Below are 23928 nucleotides of genomic sequence, written 5' to 3'. Positions count from 1 at the left end.
ACACAGGAGGGAAAGGGTTAAAAGAAAAAGAGTAAGCAAAGCATTTTGAAATTCAGCGTATATGCGCAGCACATATGATCAAAGCCTGCTAGAAACCTTCTGTGAGAGAAAGGATTTGCAGTTAAAATGGTAATTTGTTGTTCAGGCAAGTTCTTTTGGTAGAAGGAAGGTGGTTGACTGAATATCCAGGTGATCATGGTGAGAATGGCAGTGGTTACTTTTCTGGACCTGCTCACTGTCATGGCTTGGCCACTTTTTCCTCCTTTGTCAGTCTTTTCAAGGTGGGCAGAGCTGAGGAGGATTTCGCTGCAGTATGATGGCACCATGCCTTGCAGTCAGTTCCAGTGTAAGGAGAAATAATAGAAAAAACAACAAGAAGGAGGCAGTGGTGGGGCAGGGAGACAAGAAAAGAGTACAGTGGTAATGCCCTGTTCTGTGGGAATGAAGGATGATCATATGTTAGAGAAAAACTGGCTCTCATATGCATAGGGATCTGTACCACACATGCTGATGTGCTGATCATGACCAGTGACCTCATCCATGTGCAGGCCTGGATATTGCAGTGATTAAGGTTTGCCTGCCAAGGACTGACTCTCTGGAGGAAAGTGAAGACTGGCTGTTTTTGGCAGAGAATCCCCACTCTTTGTGGAGTCATTTGGAATCTTGTGAAGGCCATGAATCTTACAGTCTTTTCTTTGCAGGGCTTTAAAGGTGGATGGCAGATGAAATAAGTTCATCCACTGGTTATTTCATTCCTCAAATAAATCTGCTTTCTATTTGTGCCTGCATGAGCTCACTGATTTGCATTCTTGTAATGTGCTCTTTCTCTTTTCTTTTATTTTTCCTGGACTATCTTAGTGTAGAGTCCCCAAAATCCAATACCCCACTAAGTTTGTTGAGACACAGAGGAATGGTGATACCTGTTCCATTTGCAGGCTGATGGGAATGTCAGCGCTCCCTTGGAAAGGGTTGTGACAGTCTGGATGAGCAACAGTCTAGGATGAAGCCTCTGTCGCTGCAGGTGCTCTCAGCTGGATGCAGAGTCATCAAGACGTTTTAACTGAACTAGGACTTGGTCTGTAACTCTGCATTTCCAGGCAGGGAAAGGCATGCTAACAGGACCGCTGTTTCCCAGCAGTGCTACTCTGCCCTTTCCAGGACATGCCAAGTCCTCGTTAACATCTTATGCCCACTCTTGACATAGTTCTAAGATGGCAGTGGTTGGTATTTCCATTCAGAGTGACTGATTTTTAGGTTCCTTTCATAGTTCTGCATCTAGAAGTCCTGGCTACAGCATACTGTAAGTATATATGAAATTTTCCTGTGGTCCCCACAGCTCTGCAGTAAAGGTGGAACTGCAGAATCCCAAGAGACAGAGCATTTTCCCATAAATTCTTTGCCCTGTCTGTTTTCAAATTAACTGAGGATGGATAAGGAGGAAGATGAAGAGAATGAATAGCATAATAAAGCTCCCCTGTTGCATGACTCCCAATTTTCAAAGGATGTTTGTAAAAATTGCTGTTGCTTCTCTTCAAGCTGCTGGGGGGCACAAGTTTTTAGTCAATTAAATTCTCATTTTTGGATTTTTTTTTTTAAGCAAGGCTTCTTAAATGTCTTTCTGCTGTTACATGTGTCTGGTGTCATTTTACTAGCTAAAATAATTGGATAAGTTTTTTGTATTTTGGGTATACTAGATAAGCAAATAATAATGGAAAACATGAAAATATGGTTCATATTAGGAATTAAAAGTTGATGTAATCTGAAAGTGAGCCACATGAGTTTGAATTGTTTGACTAGTTTAGTTCATGCAACTGTGAAAGTAGTTGAAAGGAAATGTAAGTACATGTGACTTTCCAGATACAACATTTTGTTATTCTGGATAAAGCAGAATATCATCTAAAATTATGTATTTCTTTTTGTGATAATCCTTTCCAGTCTTAGGAGGGCAACCAAGATAAAATAAGATCTCTGAACTGCCATTTTTCTTATGAGCTGTAAAAAACTTACTCTGGTAATTTGTTCTTGAGTAGGTGAATGTGGCTGTTCTTATTGTAGTCCTAATTTTCATTTTGAATAGAGATATTAATCTGGAAAGCTGTACTTGATTTGTGTTTCAAAAAAAAAAAAGGACCCAAAAAACCACCCGCTGGTGTAATATCTATAGGCCAGGAATAATTTTATCTAAAGTTACTAGGTTCTTCAATAACAAGTCATCCCTTCTTCTCAGTGTAGTTTATCCCACTACTTTTTTCATCCATTTCAACTCCACTGAGGGCTGGTATCCTGAGAAGACCTCCATTCGTTGTGTTTTGTGTCTGACCTCCCAATAGTAGCACTTGTTTACCTAGAGAGATAATTGTTTTCTGGAGAGCGTCCAGCTGATAACTTACTTTTTCATTATAGCCCTTTTTCCTATTAGTTATCTCCTGTTAGTTGATCTGTGTCATTTGATAAAACTAATTAGGTAATAAAAGACTATTTCTGAGCTCCTCCCTTTAATTTTGGCATGGTGAAATGTACTTCTTGGCTCCTTGCTCTTTCCACATAAAGACAGCCTTCAGTTGACAAACAACATTAATCCAAAAGAAAACAATCCAGTTCATGCATTCTCTCTTGATATATCCCTGTGCCAGAATAAAATAGTTCCTAGCAAATTATTTGTACCAAAGATAGTGACATAACCCTGGCTCTGTTTTAGAGTTTTGCAAATGTTTGCAGAGCTTCTCAAGAGGCCAGGCTAAAAATACTCAATGAAACCATTCAGAATTCTACTAAAAGCATTTTGTTTCCTAGGACTTTCCTCCCTTCTGAAAATGCCCCCCCACAGCTGCATGGCATTTATTAGAAGGTGATGCAGGTATAAGGTAGGAAGTCACATTTTATATTTTATTTTAAAATTTAGGCTTATTTTCAGGTTTCCTTTTTAGATTATGTACTTCTAAAAAAAAAGAGAGATCTCAAGGGGAGGTAAGTTTATTATTAGCTTCAAGTTGAAGTATACTCATACAGTGAAAAAGAGGCTGATCAGATGTGTCACAGTGTGAAAGTTTGAGGTGTCATGATATACAGCATTTCAAAGACAAATAGCCAAGAATTGCCATTTCTATATGGACAATGGCCTCTGCTGCACCCTAATGAGGTAGAAATTGCCTGAGGACACTGGTGGATTTTTTTTCTTGATTGCTGCACCCCAGAATAAGGAAGGCTTCAAAGTTTATATTGAGAAGAGTATGTAATCTTCTCTGCTCAGATATGAGATCTGTAGAAATCTCTGTAGTCATTTTCTATTCAGCCTAGAGAAAATCTATCAGAGCCAGTGAAATTAGACTAACAAAAGGATCTCATCAGTATCTCTCCTGTGTTTTACACTCAGGAAGGTCATCTCTCTTAAAAGAGTGGCTTCTGCCTGTTCATTGTTCAGTGTTAAATGCGACCAACACTTTGGTCAGGTCTGAAGAACTGCTTTGATATTAGTTGCATATTTACTGTGTCTTTTATTTACTTCCATGTTAGAAATCTACTATTGGGATGTTAATGATGTACTTGCAGAGATTTGGAATATACATCTTCAGGGATGCAAGAGCCCCAAAATAGCAGTGTGTGAAATTTTAAAATCAGTGATATGATAAACTCGGATAGTACCGGAGTGTGTTTATAAGTGAGTCATGTGATAAATAAATGATGGAAGTGATAGTGAGAGGCAGTTATAGCAGTAAGAAGGGACTGGTTTAAAATGAAAGAAAAATTGAAGTTTGTACTTTCGATTGTCCTGATTAGATTCAGAAAAGGTTTTGACTTTGCTTTCTGCCCCTGAACATTTTTTCTCATCTTTTCTAGATGCACTTACAGCCAACAGTGACTCATGGGTATTCAGCTTAGATGCCCAAAATGGTTATTATCCTCTGGAGCTGCTGTTTTTCCTAACAGGAACACTCCTGAGATATTGCAGTTTAGAACCTATGATAATGTTAACTAAATTTTTTGGCTATTTTGACTATCATACCTTGTATCTCAGGCAGAGTTAATTCTGGATTTCTAGCATTAAACATAAAAGCTTTCCAAGCAAATGCCAGTTACTACTGCAAGGGAATTGAAAGCATGGACTAGCCTGCCATTGTGTCAAATCTGATAATTGCTTTTCACACATAAGCAGCTCTGGAAGTCCAAACTACCAAGCCTGTTTGTCCTGTGTGCTTTCCTTTAACACATTGCTCCTTTTCACTTCATATAGTTTCTTAGCCCTCGTGGCCAAAATTCAGTGCCACAAGAAACCCTTGTCAAAGCCTTGCATGAATTGTTCCAGTGCTGTGCTTAGTGGTTCATCAGTGAATAGTATCCTGCGTGGTATGATTTACAGCTTACTGTGAACAAATTCTCCAGGATTATAGATTTGCTAAGAGATAGCGTCGAGAGTCTCTGTATTTATAGGCAGCTCTGTGGTGCCCATCAGCATGACACTCATTTTCCCACAGGATCTTTTCCCTGTAATGCCTGCCCCTGTTATAAATGAAGATGTGGAGCAGTGCCAGAGGTGCTCTTGCCAGCAGGGTTATGGGCTCATTTTGGCCTAACCCGAGAACAAGAGCAACAGATAAGGAACAGAGGAGACTACAGCCTAGTTCTGAATGGAATTGCTGTTGGTTTCTGTCTCGGCTCAATGTTTAGCTGTGGTCTCTGCACAGCTGTCAAGATCTGGTCCATGGGAAGGGAGAGAGACTGCTTGGCCTATACTGCTGCAGTCCTGTCCTAGGCACTGCAAAAACAAATGTGGAGGTGCTGTTGAGCAGGAGCACTGCTCTGGGTGTCCTGGAAGGACACAGCATAGCACCTCTACTGGTTTTTCGACTGGACAGGGTGAAAGAACTCCCCTGCCTGCTTCCTGTGTGTGCTGCCAATAAATGCTGCTTGTACAACTGACAAGAGAAGCAAACCTTTCCAACCCCATCCTCACATGTAAAGACAATGCACTTCAATATAACATGTCCTTTTCATTGCTTATTAAAACAAAGCCATTAACATATAGTGGATTAAACCATTAGTATTCACATATTCACTCACAGAGGGTCCACAAACCCTATCTATATATGGGATTAAGAGTACAGAGCTGTAGGTGTTATCGGTGAACAAGGAGCTAACAGCCATGCAGCTTCTTCCGAATTCATGAGAAATCCTTGACAGTATGTAAACAGTTGCAGGATTTTTTCTGTAGTAGGGATTGCTGTTGTCACACCAGATTCTTTTCAGGTTCGACCACATTGTGCTTAGGTGAGACAGTTATTGTTTTGTTGGATTTTTCTTTTGAATGAACACATCAGAGAAATGCCTGAACCCATCTGAAGATTTTAAGGGGAAAACTCCACCCTATTTCACTGCCATGCTAGTATGAGCTTTGCTGACAATTTGGTAGGAGATGACAGTTTGTGCTTTTGTCTGGTGCTAAAAAAAAAATGTTTTCTGATGTATACCAAAGTTACGTGGAATACATATAAGAACTAAAATTGAATATACCTCTTGCAAAGCAGAATTAAAATTGGAAGGAAAATACGCTAAATTGTGGTGCAAGTGGGTTGTGGGAGTGACTTTATTCTATGCAAAATTTAAGATAAAAGATAAAAAATGCTAAAAGCTAATAGCAGCTAGCACTGGTAAACAGTATTTGTCTTCAAAGAACCTTAGGGATTTTCATGAATTTCAAAAGATCCGTAAGTGGAAGAGATGATTTGACTTGACTCGCAGATACTGCAGTCAAAGTCAAGAAGTTAAGTAGCTGTCTGTAGCATAGCCAAAATGAAATCTGACTCAAGAATTCCTGACTTTTCCCTATGTAGTCCAGTTGCTTGACTGTCTGCTTGACAGGCAGACTGACGCAAAATTGTCAGGAAGGTCTACAAATTGTTCTTGATTTTTTTGGGGTTTTTTAGCAGTTAGATACTTTGGTTCTAACTGATTTGGTTGTAACAGACAACGTTTGTACTGCAGATGCATAAAAGTGGTTTGGACATGTCTGCTTCTGAATATATTTTATTTTTAGAAACTGCAGAATTTTCCCGTTCTTACCATTTCCTGTGGTTTTACTCTGGAGCATGATGGATGAAGAAGGCTATTTGTGTGATTAAGGTATGAGAATAGAAACTGTAGGTCCTGAGTTTACAGTTGCAAGTCAGATGTGATGGTCAGTCCTTTAAACATAGTAGCAACAAATGAACTTCTTCATCTGTAAAAGAATATTTGTATTATTAGAAGTATGTTGGAGAGGTGAGGCTGCATTAAGATTTTAAAATCCCTGTGGGATCCATGTAGGAAAGTGTCCAAAAGTGTCTGTAGAAGTGATATTAAATCAGTGAGAGTGTAGAAACAGTACATTCACCTGTAGTAAGCAGTGAGAGAATTAAGCTAAACAGGAACAAGACGCACTGGAATAAGTGTTAACACATGGAGTTAATTGAGAACAATTAGGTCTGTGTGTAGACAAGATCTACATAGCCCGTTTGAACTGCATGGTATTATGTGAGTAAAGGGTGCAGGATTAGACCTTTTGTTTACAGATTTACCTAATGCTTTAAACTATTTGGATGAATGGTGTTACACAAATGTTAGTCATAATTATTATTTAATTATGACCACATGTTTACTTTGAACATAGTCCTATGCTTAATATGTAGGAAAGCCAGGATAATGTTGCAGCTTCAGTGTGTGAGCTACTGTTTGCCAAGCAGCGTTTTGCTAATGGCTTCTCCTTTCGTGGGATGAAAATGCCACCCTGGACGGTGAAATTGCACCAGTTGTGGTATGTAATAGGCAAATAACTTTCATAAAAATACCTTCAGCTAGAACATTTTGAAACATGCATCTGAGATAGAATGCTAACTTATTAAAATTAATGCTATTAAATGTGCCGCTTGTGTATCATTTCAAAATACCTGAGATGCCAGTATTTCATTTTGGTTCCATTGAGAGAGCAGAAAGCAAATTTCATGGTATGATTCATAAGATCAGGAGTGCTACAGAATTTCTATAATTCATATGTTACTGCTTTAATTTGCATTTAAATGTTTGAACTGTTATAAAATTTTGGATTCTTTAAACTTTAATTTATTTTTTTCACTCCTAAGCAGAACAAAGTTGTTCCTTCTTTAACTTTGTTTTGAGGTATTCCTTTGATCAGATCTTCCATTTCGTATACTGTAGAAATCTTAAGATAATTTTATGAATGGCTACAGATACAAGCAAGGAAGAGCTTAGTGGTTTGGGTTTTTTAATCTTTTAATTTTTGTTCTTTTTTTAAGGAACCTGATCAGAAATATAATTCTGAAGGGTGTATTGTATATCCTAGGTTGCAAAAGATGGGATGCTTTCTATCCTGTCCTTTTTACTAAGTTAATGGGGTTTTTTAAGTGACCGAAGATAATGGACAATATGAACCTTTTCTTTTTAGTGCTTTGAATGGAGATACCTCTGTTCTTCCATCTGTGGCATTTTACAATGATTGTCGGTGCTACTGAGAGTGGAAAAAAGACCTCTCTTGAGCACAGGCTGTGCACATGGACTTCTGTGCGGGATCAACCTCATTAATTCAACAAATATTAGTCTTTCCTTTAACCCAATACAGGAATCTTCCAATTCCTGACTGAGTTACTGAATCCCATATAGTTATTGCAGATCATGTTTTTCTTGTTGTTTAAGGCACTTGATCTTCCCTGTGGGCCTCCCCTGACACGCCCCTTTGTAGAGGAGCTTGTGAACTCTGTTCACCAATATGTAGAAGAAAATCTCTGAGTCTTCTGGTGGCATCAGGCTTAAAGTCACATGACACTTCCCACGTGCACCAAAAAAGCATGTATTTCTGTACTTCAGTTTTCCTGAACACCTGTTTGCTTTGCTGAGACATGACTTTTCCAATACATTTAAAAAGAAAATTAAAATATTCAACCGTTTAGAATAAGTGATGTTTTCTAAACCAAAAAGGGGCGACATGCTGATTCCTGCACAAGAGAAGAAACTTTTTTAAAAGTCCTAGGCGTTCAAGATTTAATTAAATTTTCTTTCATATGAATGCCATTCTGTTCTAAATGACTGCTTCTACTTGAAAAGAAAGTATTTTGGTGGAAGTAACTTACATTTTATTTGAAATTATTTCTGAAAGGAAGTTTGGTTTTAAGAAACCATTTCATCCCTTCAATTTATTAATTCGGTGTAGAAATAAAGGTAAAAATAATTTGTGAATGCCATTTCCTTGAGAGGGCTTGAGTTTTTGCATTCCTTTGCCTTCCCCCGTGTTTTTCCAGCCCTGCCATACGATTGAATGTTTGAATATTGTAGTGTCAACAGCTCCTTGTATTTTCACTTGATACGGTTGAGCAAAAGTTTTGACATTCAGCTGAAATGTTTGAGGAGCCATTACCAGCATAATTCTGCTTCTTAAGTAAATCTCATCTCAGTGCTTGAAATCTAAATGGATTAATATTTTTAATGTCTTGTTTACAATGCTGCCTATGAAAGCCTGTATTTGTCTACTTGCCAACCTTCCTTCTTGGCCAGGAACCGTTCTGGCGTGAATCTCAACGCTGGGCTCCCATCCATTTTCCTTGAGTCTCTCTGGTTCCCTCCCTTTTCCTCAGGGGCTCTCTGGAAGATTGTCAGAAGGGCTTTAATTTCTTGAGCAAGTCAGCTTTTTTTGACTCCTAAATATTTCTGCCCCAGCCCTGAATTTCAGAGTTTGCCAGCCAACCACAGATGGCTTGCCTCGGCGGTGTTACAAAAAAACACATATTTTCTCAGGTTTTGATGAAAACAAACCTAAAAACAAACCAGTGTTGGCTTTGCAAGTGGGCAGAAAAAGATGGTTAAGAAAAAAGAATCATACTGTGTGTGTGTGTGTGTGTGTGTCTTGACAAGGTGCCCAGCAGTCATGATAGTGAGCTAGTAGATAACTCCTAATGCAGATTGTAATCATTATAGCATACTATACCATTTATACATTTTTACCAGAAGAGCCATACTAGCTGGGATTGCCCAAAAAATTAATAAAATTTTAAAAACCTCCATATTTGTCCAGTCTGGTGGCACTGGTTTAGGTATGATTGCTGAGGGTCTTCAGGGGTAGGCAGGCTCTTAGAGGAGAGTCTGGGGGCTTGGTGAGTGTGATATAAGCCCAAATGCTAAAGCAGCGAGCAAGTTATTAGAAAGTAGAAGCCAGTGATGTATGATATCAAACTACATTACAGTAAAATTATGCAACTTTAGGTATGGTGAGCCCTCTCTTCTGAGCAGGCCAGCAAATCCTCACTAGTGGTTATTTTGATATGTGATACTCTGATGCTAATCTAAGGAGTTGAATGCAAAACCAAAGAAACCCCAGCAATAGTAAGAGCCCTGAGCTGAGTGAGGAGCACTTGGCAGTGCTTGCTGCCTTCTTAGAAAAAGAGAGTGAGCACAAGCGACAGGGTGCAGGGTTCACATAGAGGGATGGATGGATCCGTGCATGGTCCACTGAATCGGGCACATGTGGAAGGAAGAGGTGGTGTCTCCGCATTGCAAGACTGAGACTGGTAACCAAACAGTTCCCCCAAAGCAGCAATTTCTGCTTTGTCTGTCTTGAAATAGGGTGGGGGCTTGCTGCCCAGTCTGCTGTTAGAGAGGACTGCAGCAGGGTGGCTGCCCTGGAGCGGAGCCTGGCTGGAGACACGTTTAGCCTGCCCGCCCCTGCCCTTGGAAAAGCAGGAGCCACTGCAACCCCATCGTGGAGGAGCAGCCACGTTGCCCCCTGCCATCAGTACAGCAGTGGCCAGAGGAGCTGGGCTCCAGCCTGCTGGGGAGGGTCCCCTGCCCTGGAGGTGAAGACAAAGGCACAGATGAGAGAAGAGAGCTGAACCCCTATGTGCCTGCCCACGAGGGACTTCAGGTGGGGGACAGCCATACCCCAGGAATGAGTGAGTGAGTGAGTGAGTGAATGCATGTTTGTGCATATAAGATTCTGATTTCCAAAGAGATTTTAATTTCTGGTTCTTAACATGCCGTTTAGTTTTGAAAACATGGTATTACTCAAAATGAGATAGACTGATGAGACACAATAATCTTGACAATCTTTCATTACAGCTATCTCAAGGTATATGAGCATTTTTAGTGTCTTACAGACTAGTGTGTCTGGCGCTAAAAAGTTATGAAGTATAAATAGGAGGGATAAGCAAAAGGGAAATTTGGACTTAATATGTGAAGTAGCCAAATGTTTGGCTGCCCTTTATTGTTTATTGATCATTTTCTCTGTTGTTCAGAAATTATTTGGAGTTGAGGATTCTCAGAGGAGACAAATCTCCTTGTCTTTCTCAGACACCAGGATTGCAAGATGAATATACAAACATGAGTGTGTGAGTCAGGAAACATGTCAGCAGAGGTGGCTGTGTGAGCAAGGCTGTAGGTAAACAGAAATAAAGTTAATTGGCAGTTTTCTTGTATAGCATGGGCAACTGAAGTCCTTTTCGCTGGAAGAAATTTTCTTTTCCCATTATCCTTCAGCATTCTCTTGGAGAGATTGTCTCAAGGGAAGTGAGTGAGTCAGAAAATATGCCAAGTTCATGTCATGGCTGTTTCGGCATTTCTTTCTCTTGCTGGCCTCCAGGAGCTTTATTGGCAAGTGTTTTTAAAGGAAATATTGGCACAGGAAGGCCTTATTGTTTATGTCATGAAAGTCTCTTGGCGTCTTCTGCCTTGTTATTTTCTCCCTTAAATGGGGAAATTAGGAGTGGGGGGGACTGAGAAAGGAAAAGAAGAGAGAAGCAGAGAATTGCTACCAAAACTGTTCCCCTACATCAGGATGTATTTTGGTGAGTTCTCTCTTTTCTTTTTTCTCCATTGCTGCTTTGCAGGCTTTGCTTCAGCCAGTGGATGTGTTTCTAAATGTATGTTTCCTCCTTACGCTTTTCAAGATGTGGCACTTAGAGAGCTTTTCAAAAGAGAGAAGCCAGCAGTTTTCTGGTGGGCTCTCCTCTGCCAGAACAAGGCAGGGAGAGGCAAACACAGAGCCTAGCCGGGGTCAGATCACTGCCACCTTCTCACATGCAGAGCAGGGCTCTGTGATGGGCTGTGAAGCACATTTCATTAAGTTGTTTTCAGTTCTGTGTAAGGTTTACATACAGAATACAATGTGTTTTACAGAAAAAAAAAATAAAATTGGAAAGTTCTGTGGAGCAGATGCAGCGGGTACAGACAGGAACAATAGTGAAACGGTGCATGATCAGAAATTCTGCTTGTTAAAAACTGAAGCAGAAAGCAAAAGAATTCCTTTAAATGTATACGCATTCTTAAAAAAAACCCAAAAAACCAACAAACCAACACACACTCCAACCTCTCCGCCCCCCTCGCCTAAACTTACTCATATGCACTTAGGCAATTTTGGCATAACATAAAAGCACACACAAAAAAGAATTATGTCCAGTGCAGCAATAAAAATTGCTGTAATCCATTACCCTCAAATTAGGTGAGAGTTGTGAAGTCTCTGAGGATGCTATTAAAGAATTAAATATTAACATTTCAAAGAGTGTTTCAGTATTTAATTTTTTTTTTATTTGCAAAGTAAAAAGTTACCTCTCTTTGTGGTCCTTCATGGCAGAAAGTCTGTTTCTAAACCAGGTTCATTTTTATCTGTGATATTTGCCTCTCTGATATTTGTGTATGTAGCTCAAAGATACAGAATAAAAAATTCTTTCAGGTTAATGTAGCAAAGGTATGCATTAATGTACAAAAAGAGCATAATCCTATTTCTTCTGAATTTCTTAACCAGCAGCAAAAAAGAAAAAAAAATATTTTAGGGAAATGCCTGTTTTTGTGAGCCAAACAGAGAAAATGACATGTAAACCACTTGTCTTTGTACCCAGTTAAACTAAGGATTGTCTGTGGAATTCAATATCTATTTCAAGGCTGTGATGCAGTTTTTGTGATGTCTCTTCAAACACTAAGTATTTGTTGGTACATAATACATCTTTTTATTGTGGTGTCTTACTTGCATTTTGGTGATGCTTTTTTGGAATGTTCTTTTTCAAAGGAAAGAGAGATGATTAATCTTGGCTCTTTAAACCTATATTGTTTCTCTTTCTAACTCTTTCATGTTCTTTTGTTTTCTAACCTGCCTATTTGCAGGGTCTATGCAAAATTCTGTAGTGCATAATAGTTCAATTTGTGGAAGCTTTTCCCTTCCCCCTCCACTTCCAATTCTGTACTTTGATTCACTCAGACCTTTCCTTTACTTTTTTTAAAAATGTATATACAATTGCAGAAGTTTAGTTTAGAGTAAAAGTTTTCATGGAACATGCATTTCTAGACCTGAATATTCTTAGAGCTTGGTATGTTTTCATATTCGAGATCTTGTTCAGCCTGTTATAGGAAAAGTAACTGGCTGCCAGCATTAGAACCCAGGGAATGGGAACCTGGATTTTGCTTGAAAAACGTCTTTAGGAAAGGTGGCTGTGGCTCTTATGGAGCCACATTCCTGCTTTAAAGTGTTTTTACCAAAATTGATCCCTAAGAATTGTACTGTAAAATGATTATTATAAAACTAGGGAAAACACCCCTTCTGGTAGTACTAACATATTTGTTTATAATTTATTTGGATGAATATGAATCTGTAGCAATATAGTCACTTAACAGGATATTGTAGTTTGATATAGTATGTTGCAAGTGAACCATTTTCAGTGTGTTGCAGTTGTTATTGAGTAAGACATAAGCTTTTTCTGATTGTGTGTCTATACATATACCTGTATCTATGAATATATTTGAATAGTTATTTCAAAAGATAAGCACTGTAATACTTATGGGAATATCACCATGAATTTTTCTTCTTATGTTAGGAATCCTGCATTTCTCAGTTCAAGCAGATAGAAACCTTTCTGCTGTGTTCTTTGTGTCTCGTCATAACATGAGAAAAAACAAACCGTAAACCAGGGTGTGAATAACTGTACTTTGGCTTATGTCTGCTATCCATTTTACCAGACAGCCAAAATTCTTTAGACATGAAGCTCAATATTAAATCATCAGCCCATACCTACTGCTCCAGTGTCAGATACGCAGTGACAAGATTGCTTTATAGCTGTGCAGGAGCACCATGTGAAAATATATTACAGCTCTGTTAACAGTGTCACAGTTTTAACTGGAAAATTTCAACTTTCTGAATAAAAGTTCAATTCAAAACCTCTTGGGTTAGGTAAGCCTGGGCTAGACCCAAGAGACAGTTCCCTGATGACCTTGTTTTCATCCTGGCAGACTGTTCCATAGTAAGGTGCCTGATGTTGCCCAAGCCAGTGGGTAGGACATGCTCACTGACTACTGGGAGCTGGTGGCTCCACACCCCTCAACTGTGCCTGGATATCCCAGGGTCCCTCTGCACCTGTGTTTCACCTTCTCTGAGAGGCTGCAGGTCCAGGGTGTGCATGACCCCTGTTCCCCAACCTGGGTTTTCTTTAAACTTTGGCTAATGAGACATCAGCAACAAATTTAACATCAGCAGGAAAGATTTTTGACAGATGTGGAGAGAAACTGTGCACAAAACCACCAAACAGCATGCAGTTCCCTCCTTGCTGTGCTGTTCGTCTCCCCAGGCTGGGTGCCGCCACAGTGTCCTCCTGCTCCTCCTCTGGGTGTCTGGTTGCAGCCAAGGAGTTTTCCAGTCCTTCCAGCTCCCTGTTTGAGGGAGGCACTGCTGGCTTCTCTTCCCCGACATCTGGCTCCCACCTTGCCGTGGCGCTTGCCAGAACTTGCATGTTTTCTGACCCTGTTGAGCTGAGTGAAAACCATCCAACAGGTAGAACAGGACAGAGGGGGGGAAGGTGATGGTGGAGTGGTGAACAGCCACTCCAATAACCTTATTTTCTTAGGGAATTGCATTGGAGATGTCTTTCTCCTCTGTCCCCCAAAGCTTTGAAATCACCTCTGAGCTTTGAAGCCCTCAATTTGGGCTACTCTTGTTATTAGGCTTGTTAGCTTCCTTTGCAGTGAACTTTAGGAATGCTTTCTCCTCTCTCCCACACCTCCATTCATTTTTATTGCATTGGAGAAAAAAGGAAATAAAAAAATGGATATGGGTAATAACAATCTTGTAAAAAAATTCCATAATTTATAACTTTTCGTTTTCTGACAGCCAAACTCTGACATGTGCGTAGGGAGCTGATCAGGATGTGTGCTCTCAAACCACAGCTACAGTGTAGTGCTGCAGCATGAAATGAATGGGAACAGGGAGTCAATTATAATTTAGTATTGTGTTGTTCATCATGCAGGCTAAACAGCTTGGCTTAACAAGGAGAGGTCAAAATTTGCAAGTCTACCCAGTTCTCCCGGGCAGGCCATGATTTGGGAAAAAAATGTGATCCAGCTATAATCTACTTGGATTTCTAATATTTTTTTGATAAGATTCTTTCCCAAAGGCTTATAAATAATTAAAGCTGCTGTGCAATGTAAGGGAAACTCCTCTCATGAATTAATAGCAGGTTAAAAGTTAGGAAGCAACAAGAAGTAAATGTTGAAGTTTTGCAACGGAGGGAAATCACCAAGGGAGTCCTGCAAGACATCAGTCCAAGCATCTGGGTGGTTCAACATATGGAATAAAGGGTTAAATGAGAAATAATAAAGTCTGCTGGAGGTGCTTGAGTCAACTGAGAAGAGTTGTAGAAGGATCTGACAGTACTAAGTGTGACCAAGTAATAAGATGGCAGAGGGAATTTGGTAACAGTAAACGTTAATATTTCTTAAAGGAGAAGAATTGCTGTCATTGTGGACTTATGGCCACTTAGGACAAAAGTGCTAGTGTTTAATAGATGCTTTTATAAAGATAACAACTGAATGTCCATCATATGTCAAAAACAAACTTTGAGAATTTTTAGGAAGGGAACAGGGAAAATTGCTGTATTCTCTGTGTTTCACTCTACATAGGACTGCATCCAAGTAATGCAGTCCTTATTCTGACCTGTCAGATTTTCATGTCTGTATTCTTAAAGCATATGTAACAGCACAGTGTTTTCCATCCTTATATCCTTCTTTTTCTGACATGATCTAGAAGCCCTGTAATAATGAAGAACAAATGAAGATAGGCTCTGAATATTATTCCTTTCTATTTTTCCAATATTAATTACCAGTGTTGTAAAACTTCAAAGTTTTATAACATTGCATCCAGCAGTTTCTTAGTGGTGATTAAGAAAGAAAAACATGAAGAGCATATCTGAAAAATAAAAGGTGTGAAGGCCTATTTACATGAAATCTCAGGCTGGGAAAAATTACAAATATAAGCAGCTTTATGCTGAACAGAAGCCCTCCTTAATAAATAAAGATAGTTCAGCTGGGGAAAGTTATGTGTACTTTGCTATATCATGCCTGTCATTATGTTCTATTCCAGAATGTGTTAGTCTCAAAGGACTTTTTGAATGTGTGTATTCAGATATATGTGCATACAACTGCTATTCCTATCAAATCCTGTATTTATTCTGGAGAAATTTTGCCCAGCAAAACTTATGCCTGTTAAGCACCAGTATCATGTCCATAAATATGCAAAATGAACAAGTTTGCTGTAGGTACTTTGTAGGTACAATAACTGTTACAAATTTTATATATATTTTAGTTGTTCTCTTCATTACAAACTTGCATGTGAAGTGTGGGACCCACACTACACATCATGATTTCTGCTTTTCCCTCCCCATCCATCTGAAGATCTCAGATATTTATAGAAGAAAAATATTCTAATCATGCATTCATGAAAGTCATTGGTCTTTGGATCATTTTGCTTATGGTTTTATATGATGTTAAAAGTTCCCAATTTCTAACAAAAAAAATTTGCGAAATTCTTTGTCATCTACAAAAGGATAGAGATCATACTGGACATTACAGCATTATATAGTTGCATTCAAATAGCTTAAAAGATTATTATCATTGCTTCCCTGATTAAAAAAAAAAAAGATAGGTTATGCTTATGTTGTTCTAATGTTCATCTAATACATATATAGAAGTAGTAAACAATTTTAAAATTTACTCAGATTTAAATAGAAAAAGATTGAAGTTGATGAAAAGCAGAATAAACTGTGATTGATAATCAAATGTGTTTTTTCATGGAAACAGTAATGCAAAGATTGCTACTGTATAAATAGATCGTGCATAATGACAGAAAATGTTATTTCTACGTTACTTGGTTTCTCATTTTTCTCTCTGACATTTTGAATCCCGCATTAGTGTGTAGAACAGATTCAAAATATCAGAGGTAAAACAAAAAGCTAAACTTCATCTTCAGGATGTAGTTTCACTAACTTGATTGGGCATTACTCAGAACGTATCCATTTTTAACATATTGTAATTTGCATACTGACCTTTTCTGCACTGTGAATGAAAATTGGTGCTGTGATGTGTTGATTAATCCTGTAAAATAACATTTAAGACTTCATTTAAATATATTGTTTTGCGAAGAGTAATGACATCTAATCCCTTACAATAATAAAAATGTCCATTACAACAATAAAAATAAATCTAAATTGCTTCCAGATAGCTGAAAAAGATGGTCTTACGAAGCTAAGTCTTGTTTTCAGAAATGCTCACTGACATTCTCTGTCTGTCTTTGGTAGCTGTCACTAAAGTGCAGAACTGTTGAAAGTTTTTAACGATCTTATGCAGGATGGATGTAGACATCAGATCTGAAATGGGGCAATGCATTTGCGTGTGTGCATATGCTGAAGATATTAATTTGGAAAAACGTCTGCTAAAAACTTGAGACAGGGCAACTACTCCAGGTGAGCTACTGAAAGCAGACTTAGTTCAGAGAAGATAATCTCAAATAGTTAATGTGTAGATTGCCCTAAGTAACGACTGAAAAATATGTACAGAAATATGTTGACCTTCTGAGGTCCCAGGTGGAATACACACTCCAGTTTAGTATTGTAGGAGAGAGAGTTAGCAACAAGAGACAGTCTAGCAGGAGTATCAAGAAATACCGAAGGTGTGGGAAGCTTGAGTTCTAAGTAAAGGTTTAGCAAAGCACAGCTGCTTAGTTTTGCAATAAGGTGAGTGGGAATACCATGATAATAGTTCTCATGAAATGCACAAAGGTTAGCTGCAAAGAAGCACCAGCATTGTTTGTGGATGTAGCAGGACACTGACAGTTGAATCTACAGTAAGAGAACTCTGTATTGGGAAAAACACTCTAATGAAAGAAGAGATGAGAAATTTAAGAGCTTTCCTAGGGTTGGTGTGGCATTTGAAGATAGCACAAATGGGAGTGGGTTTACAAGAGAGATACATCAACTGGCAAATTTCCCTCAGTCACACAACTGGTGAGGTGTTCACTTTGTCTCATGTGAGACATGCTGTAGTAGTCCCAATAGGTAGCCTCTAGTATATCAGAATTTATATAAAACCCTATAAGTTGAAACTCCTTTCAATCATTGCTGTCCTTTACTACTTCACCCTGCACTTCTCCAAATCCAGTCACAAATTACAGCAGTACCCACCCTGCTAGCATGTCTGTATGGACAGATGAAGTAAATCCACTGCTGGACTGGAGCCAACTCCTGCATTGAAAGAATAAACTTTAGATTTATTGAAATGCTAAAAGCCCACTGAACGCTGCAGTTAAGTTCTTAACACAAGGCTTAAGGATGTTTCATTACCATACAGAAATTGGAAAAATAGCTGGAGATTGTACTATTTCAGAGAAGTTTTTCGGTCTTTAACTTTCAGCTATGTGTCGTGGAAAAAGGAAGCAAACTTTCCATCCTTCACACCCCAGTGTTCATTCTGAAAGACATTTAATGCACAGCCTACTGGGGCACCTTCTTTAATTAGCACTTGCTGCTTTTCTTCTTCTGAGGAGAATTGTGATAGTTGGAGACTTCATGTCTTTTATTACCAGCAAGATGAGAAAGGCTCCTGTAACTTTTATAACTGATCGACTGAGACAGTCTGGTTGCCCGTGGTTCCTAATGAGCAGTGCATGACATGGTGCAGAGTATTGGCAAGATTAAGAAACCCAGATTTCCTTACCAGCACACCGACTTGTAATAGCAGTATAGAGAAGGAGTGAGAGCATTTGCACATAGTCAGTAATATAGCATTATACTGATATGAAAATCCTTTGCTACCAGCCACGGGAATATGAAAAAACTACAGGTTTCTATTCGCAAATCAGAAGGCATGCAAGTGGTTGGGGATTGACCATTGTTAACAGACCGAAGCCCTAAAGGGGGAATCTGCTGCTGACCTTATTTTGGGAAAGTATTCCCATGTGGGAAAACAGATCAGAATACACTCCCCTCCAAAAACTGTTCCCAGTTCTCTTGGCAACATCAAAGGATATTTTTTCTTTGTTGAAGTCCCTGACAGTACTTTTGCAACATCTTTAACAACCTCTCTTCATTTTAACAGGAAATTATTATCACATAAACCCTGAATGAAATAATAGTAATTCCAGTGTTTTCTAATCAATGGATTCCTGCTAAGTTTTCCTCTATATTGGTGAAATTGTTTTCTAGATGATTTAGTTTGGAAAGCTAATGACACTTGCAATAGTTTCTGACTAAGAATTTGAAAAACCTGCTTCTCATCTGAAGTTTCTGATTTGGTGATACAAACAGCTCTACGGAAATGTAATCTTTTGGGTAATCTTGAAATGGTGAGGATGTAGAGAGACTCATTTGAGTTGAATCACATATTATAACCATTCAAGTCATACTTTGGCAACTAAAGTGCTTAAAAACACCCACTGATTTCTTATATTTCTTGACTCTTAAGGAAGACCATAAAGATGGAACGTTAGGAGTCTATATGAAGGGGGATGAAAAAAGACTAACAAACTGAATATGTGCTTTATCCTACCTTTCTTCAAGGAGCTGAGCACCTGTACACCAAAGGGACCAGTGACTTTATTTGAGATCAAAAAGCTAAGTGCAGTACAGGAGTCCTTTGTGGGTAAATGCATGAAGGTCTTGCTTTGTGACACCTATTTCTCAAGAGTCTGAATTTCTGGCTTAATTCTTGGGGTTCCTTATGGCGCTTATACACAAACCTACTTCCACTGCCTGTAATGAGAGATGATTTGGAGAGGAATGGAAGTGAAGTCTTACCCCTGAGGTAATTTGGGCTGACAGCATTCAGTTCTGGAGCCAGGCAAGTCATATCCATCCCTGTCTCCCAAAAGCAGGAGGAAATGCCTGATGCACAACAGATCAGGTTTGCAGCACTGAGGCTTTCCTGTTCCAATCTTTCATCTTGTCTGATTTGATCTCTGGCTGTGATCTTCCTTGCTAGGCAGGTAGCATTGGCCTCAGTGGGGGTCTCTTGTCATCCCTGATGAAGCTGTTCCTCTTTTTATATAAAATACTTAAATATTCTCTGAAAACGCAGAAAGAAAAATATCTTTTCTGGGAGCAATCTGTGCAGCGTGGAATGGAAATCAGCCTGGAGTTGTTTTACATGGATTTAAAAAACAGAACAAAACAAAACAAAATATCCACCAGCTGTGAAAAAGTACTGAGAGAAACAAACATTTCCCAGCATCAACTGAGGGTTCATTTGGTGAGTATGAAGAAACATAGGTTTCTTCTGGAGATTATTTACATGGTAATACTAATTTTGTAAGACAGAAGAATGTTTCAGAAATCAGATGTCCAGTTCCAGAGCAGCTGAGACTTATAGACAATAGGTGCTCATAGCCTGGTAAAATTTCGTCTGAAGGCCTTGATCTCAGTCAGTGCATTTGTGTTATGAGACAGTGCACTAGTGAGGGCTGTGGAATTGCAAATGAGTACTGCGCTCCTCTTCTGGGTGGTGTAGGCAGCTTTCTGCTCTAGGCTGCTGCCTACCTTGCCTGCTGCCTTGAGCTATCTCTGCTTTTCTGTGAAAGAACATAAGCAGCGAGTAGAAAAAATTCTCTTGATTTAAATGGGAACAGGATCAGGTTATGATTTAGGGTCAGATTGCTTGTTGGTTTTTTGGTTTTGCCAAGTCGAAGTATTTCAGGTGAATGTCATCTTTATTCAACCCACCTGAAACAGGGAACTGACAATCATTGCAAAGAGGAGCTTCACTTGTGATCATTCTTGTGTACAGCTGCCAAATGCTATATCTGGGCCCCAAATAAAATCTGAGTTTTATATCAAAGACCTGGAGAACTGTGATTAGTGCTGCCTAAGAATTATGGAAAGGCATTTGCCACATATATAGTCATCATGATTTTTTAAAAAATGAAATTAATTCAAGTCTTTCCATCTGATTTAAAATTTGTTGGGAGTTTCAATAGTTTATAATTAAGGGAAAAAAGCATTTTACCTGCATGTTAGAAGCTTTCCCCACAGAGCAGTAACGACAAAAAAGCATACCGTTTATTTCATTATTTATCTTGTAAATGTGATTTTTGACACTGCATGTAGGTTGATCTACTTCCAAACTATGGGCTGTTTCAGTGATGCACAAATCCCAACAAATAGAACTTTTTATTTAGCAGCTTAAAATCTTATTCCTATTAAAAACCACACTATGTCTAAAATATCCCTCTTCCTGAGAGAACGTTTAAAAAAGAATGTATGGTACTGTTAAATATTCTAGTAGCTAAACCAAACAGGAAAAATGCTGGCAATGACTACCATCCCAAATCCCAGCTTTCTTCCTAGGAGAGTCTGGATTCTCCAGTGTTATCCTGCTTTGTGCAACTGTTTGCATTTTGTAGCACTGAATGGTGCTTTGCTTAGTTGTAAATGTGCTGTGAATGCAGGAGGTGCTATTCAGTGGACATTCAGTCACTACCTCTGAAAAAATTGAACAGGTTTTAATAAAAACACCTTGTAATGCGTTAGAGTTAATATATTTAGTGAGGTTTCTGGGTTCGTATCTACTGTAGTTGTCTTGGTGTGGTACCAGTCAGATTTCTTTCCGCAAGCTGGTCTCTAGTTTTTATTAAGTCTTCTCCTTAATGATCAAGCCCTTTTTCTTCTTCTTCTTGTCTATCTCTCATTGAGAACTGTAGAACTCCCCTTTTATTTTTGAGGATATTGACTCCTGTAGATGATTTCTTTTTGCTCTGTGGTATCTCACTTCATAATTTGAAGGAAACTTCAGAAGCATAGCTGGCACCCGAAGGCAGTGCATCTGTCTGCTGGAAGACTAAGCCTTAGTTATTTCACCCATCAGCATCAGTAGTTTACACCCTGAGTGGGGATGTTTGGATTTGATATCTGTGAGGATAATACACTACAGGATAATTTGTGCAGTATCTAAAGGCAGTAATACTTATAGGAAATGTGTGTCTCTATGAAATGAACTGAAAAAAGATCTAAGGGTTATTTTAGAACAGTAGCAGTGGAAAAAACTATTTGAAAGGAAGAGACTTTTGACTAGTTTTCACCTAGTCCCTATTGTCAGAAAAATAATGTTTTCAATGTAAGAATGCAATAATTTCATGTAGCATTTTTGTGAAGAAATGTGGGCAATTCAGTTTCATTACATGCTCTTCCACTTACTGAATTTGAAGGCTTTAACTCCTTCTTTGGAACTAGGCAAGCAGTGAAATGACTTCAGATGATTTTTCCAGCATACATATGTTGTGTAGAGGCATCTAAAAATAATCATCCCCTCCTAGCCAGTGAAATTATCCTGGCAAAGTCCCTAATACATATGAAGCTATGCCAATGGAAAAATGCCACTGCCTTTATCAGTTTAGCTGAAGCCATTTTGGGGAGATGACACCGCGTTGGTGGGAGAGGGTTTCCTTCTGCTGGTGTGCATGTGAGGAGAAGGTCAGGAAGAGGCTGAGGCTGTCAGGCTTGGTACATGCAGCACAACATCATCACAGAATGCTTGATCCATACGCTTTGGATGTTACCCTGTGCCCATCCCACTCAAACCTCCAGACCACGCCAGCAGGTCAGCACACATGACATGCTCAGAACAGGCTTGGTTGGTCATTCCAATTTAGGACAACAGATTGCAGTACTCAGGGGCATGACCACTTGATAGTTACCCCAGCAGATCTGGTTAAAATAATTTGCATTCGCTATTACTACTTCTACCATTTCTTGACCCTCCTTTTTGCTGCCCATGTACCTCTTTTCTCCACTGCAGTCTCCTCCCTAATAAACAACCCTCCCTTAATTGCTTCTTTCGTCCTTGATCCCATTTTTTCCACATCCGTCTCAACTCAGGCCTCAGGTGACATGATAGGTCCTACTGGCCTATGTGGCTGTACTCCCCAGAAGGTCCTCTGCCCTCCCCTTTCTCCATCTGTGACACTTGGGCATTTCTTGCCAAGCTCTCCTTCACCCATCAGTGAAATCAGTGACAGTTGTATAAAGGTTGCAGGAATGACAGTCCCAGTAGATTTTTACTGAGCCTGCTCAATAAACATGAGTGCAGATGAAGAAATTAAGTACAGAATTTTGCATGAGAATCTCTTCTTTGTGTCCTAATCCCTTCTAGAGGAACATGCTACAAAATAGCTGACGTCAAAGAAAGACTCCCTTGGCTTCATGGGCCTTCCAGCAGACCCTTATCTTTTCTCTTACTATCTCAGTGCTGGCAGGATGACTAATACGAACAGATATCCTAAAGCTAACAGTGACATCTTAAATCTGTCCTGGGGGATTGAACAGAGTATTTATTTCTCCAGTTGAGGAGGGTTTTCATGAATTGTAGCCCATTATTCTATAAAAAGTGTAAGAATGAATGAAACCAAAATGAAGAAATACATGTAAAATTTAGCCAAAGGATATATGATTTAAAAAAAGATAACTGGAAAAGAGGACAGGTATTTTGGCTATAATTGTTGACCGCAATAGCTGAGAAATAAAGCCTAGTGTGGTTACGAAATTTCAGCAAATTGATGGATTGTAGTGATGTCAGTTTGTTCTGTGTTACTAAAGCATTTCCAGTGATCCAGTACTGTTAGCTTCCAGCACTCAGAACTGTGGATCAGGTAATTACTGGCAATTCTGCAATTTCATTCTGAATTTTTAAGACTTTTTTTTTTCATATTATTATCTATATGTGGTTAACAGCAGCACTTTATAGTCCACTGTATCCTGTAGCTTCAGTGCCAGTTCAGCAGATGCTGATAGTATATCAGTCTCCCTTTTGAGAGATCTACAAAATGTTTTTACAAAAACAAATGGCTGGTTTAAAAACATACCTCATAGTGTTTCACAAATCTTCTTTTTTTTCTGTAATTTGGTTAGGATACCTCAAAGAAAATTCTAATTTTAAGTCTTTATAAATATCTTCTTATGTAAGATTCTTCCAACAACTTCACAGATACTAAAAAATAAGCCCTCTTTAGAAGCTAGTACATTTTGTGCTTCCCATATAAGCAAACTGCTTTGTCGTTCAGACCAGTCTCTTAGTTAGTGGATGGCAGAACATGAAAGTAAATTTGGGAATCCTATTCGGATAAAGTTTTCACATAAAAAGCACAGTTGGTTGCAGATACCTTCCATAGACAATATGAGGTGTTTTCTCATTCTGTCAGTATCTTTGTTTTTTTTCTAATTAATCTCTATGTTTATCACAGTAAAGATACTCTGTTTTGATTTGCACGAAATAACAACTCAAAAACCTCCATGCTGTATTTTTTTTCCCCAGAAATTTCACTATGAGCTTTTGCAATCTCCACATATTGTATCTTGGCACAAAACACTACCTCTGCTTATGGTTTGCATCATTAAATATCAGATTGGCTTCTCACTGTGTTTATAGGATACAACAAGAAATAGCCTGTTAAATCTGGCTGGTTGGTAAAACTGGTGTTTGTTGAATCATTGCGCTCCTGTGTTCCCACATCGTACAGAGAACAAAATCCCATAAAACTAATGAGCTGTAAGATAGAATTTAAGTAAATGGCAAAGAATATGCCCAAATGTCGTAAATAAATTGAGAATAACTTTTATAAAGTCTAAAAAAGTGATTCCCTAAACACCGAGAGTAGAC

The 23928-nt window shown here is 38.8% G+C and overlaps 1 protein-coding gene across 2 annotated transcripts in view; it reads left to right on the top strand.

Moving 5' to 3' along the window:
• THRB (thyroid hormone receptor beta) overlaps positions 1–23928 on the top strand; it is a 128652-nt gene that overhangs the window by 38245 nt on the left and 66479 nt on the right. Inside the window, exon 1 of one of the 2 annotated variants that reach the window (XM_017827444.1) lies at positions 2842–2864. The exons of the other annotated variant lie outside the window; for it this stretch is intronic. The gene's annotated coding sequence lies outside the window, so the exon portion shown is untranslated. Of the gene's footprint in view, positions 1–2841; positions 2865–23928 lie in introns of those variants that run through there. 2 annotated transcript variants of the gene reach the window in all.

The sequence above is a fragment of the Lepidothrix coronata genome, unplaced genomic scaffold (assembly GCF_001604755.1).
Source record: "Lepidothrix coronata isolate B3197 unplaced genomic scaffold, Lepidothrix_coronata-1.0 Scaffold139, whole genome shotgun sequence".
In the NCBI taxonomy this organism is placed as follows: Eukaryota; Metazoa; Chordata; class Aves; order Passeriformes; family Pipridae; genus Lepidothrix; species Lepidothrix coronata.
The sequence above is the reverse complement of the archived record's forward strand: the minus strand, read 5'-3'. Positions and strand labels throughout refer to the sequence as shown.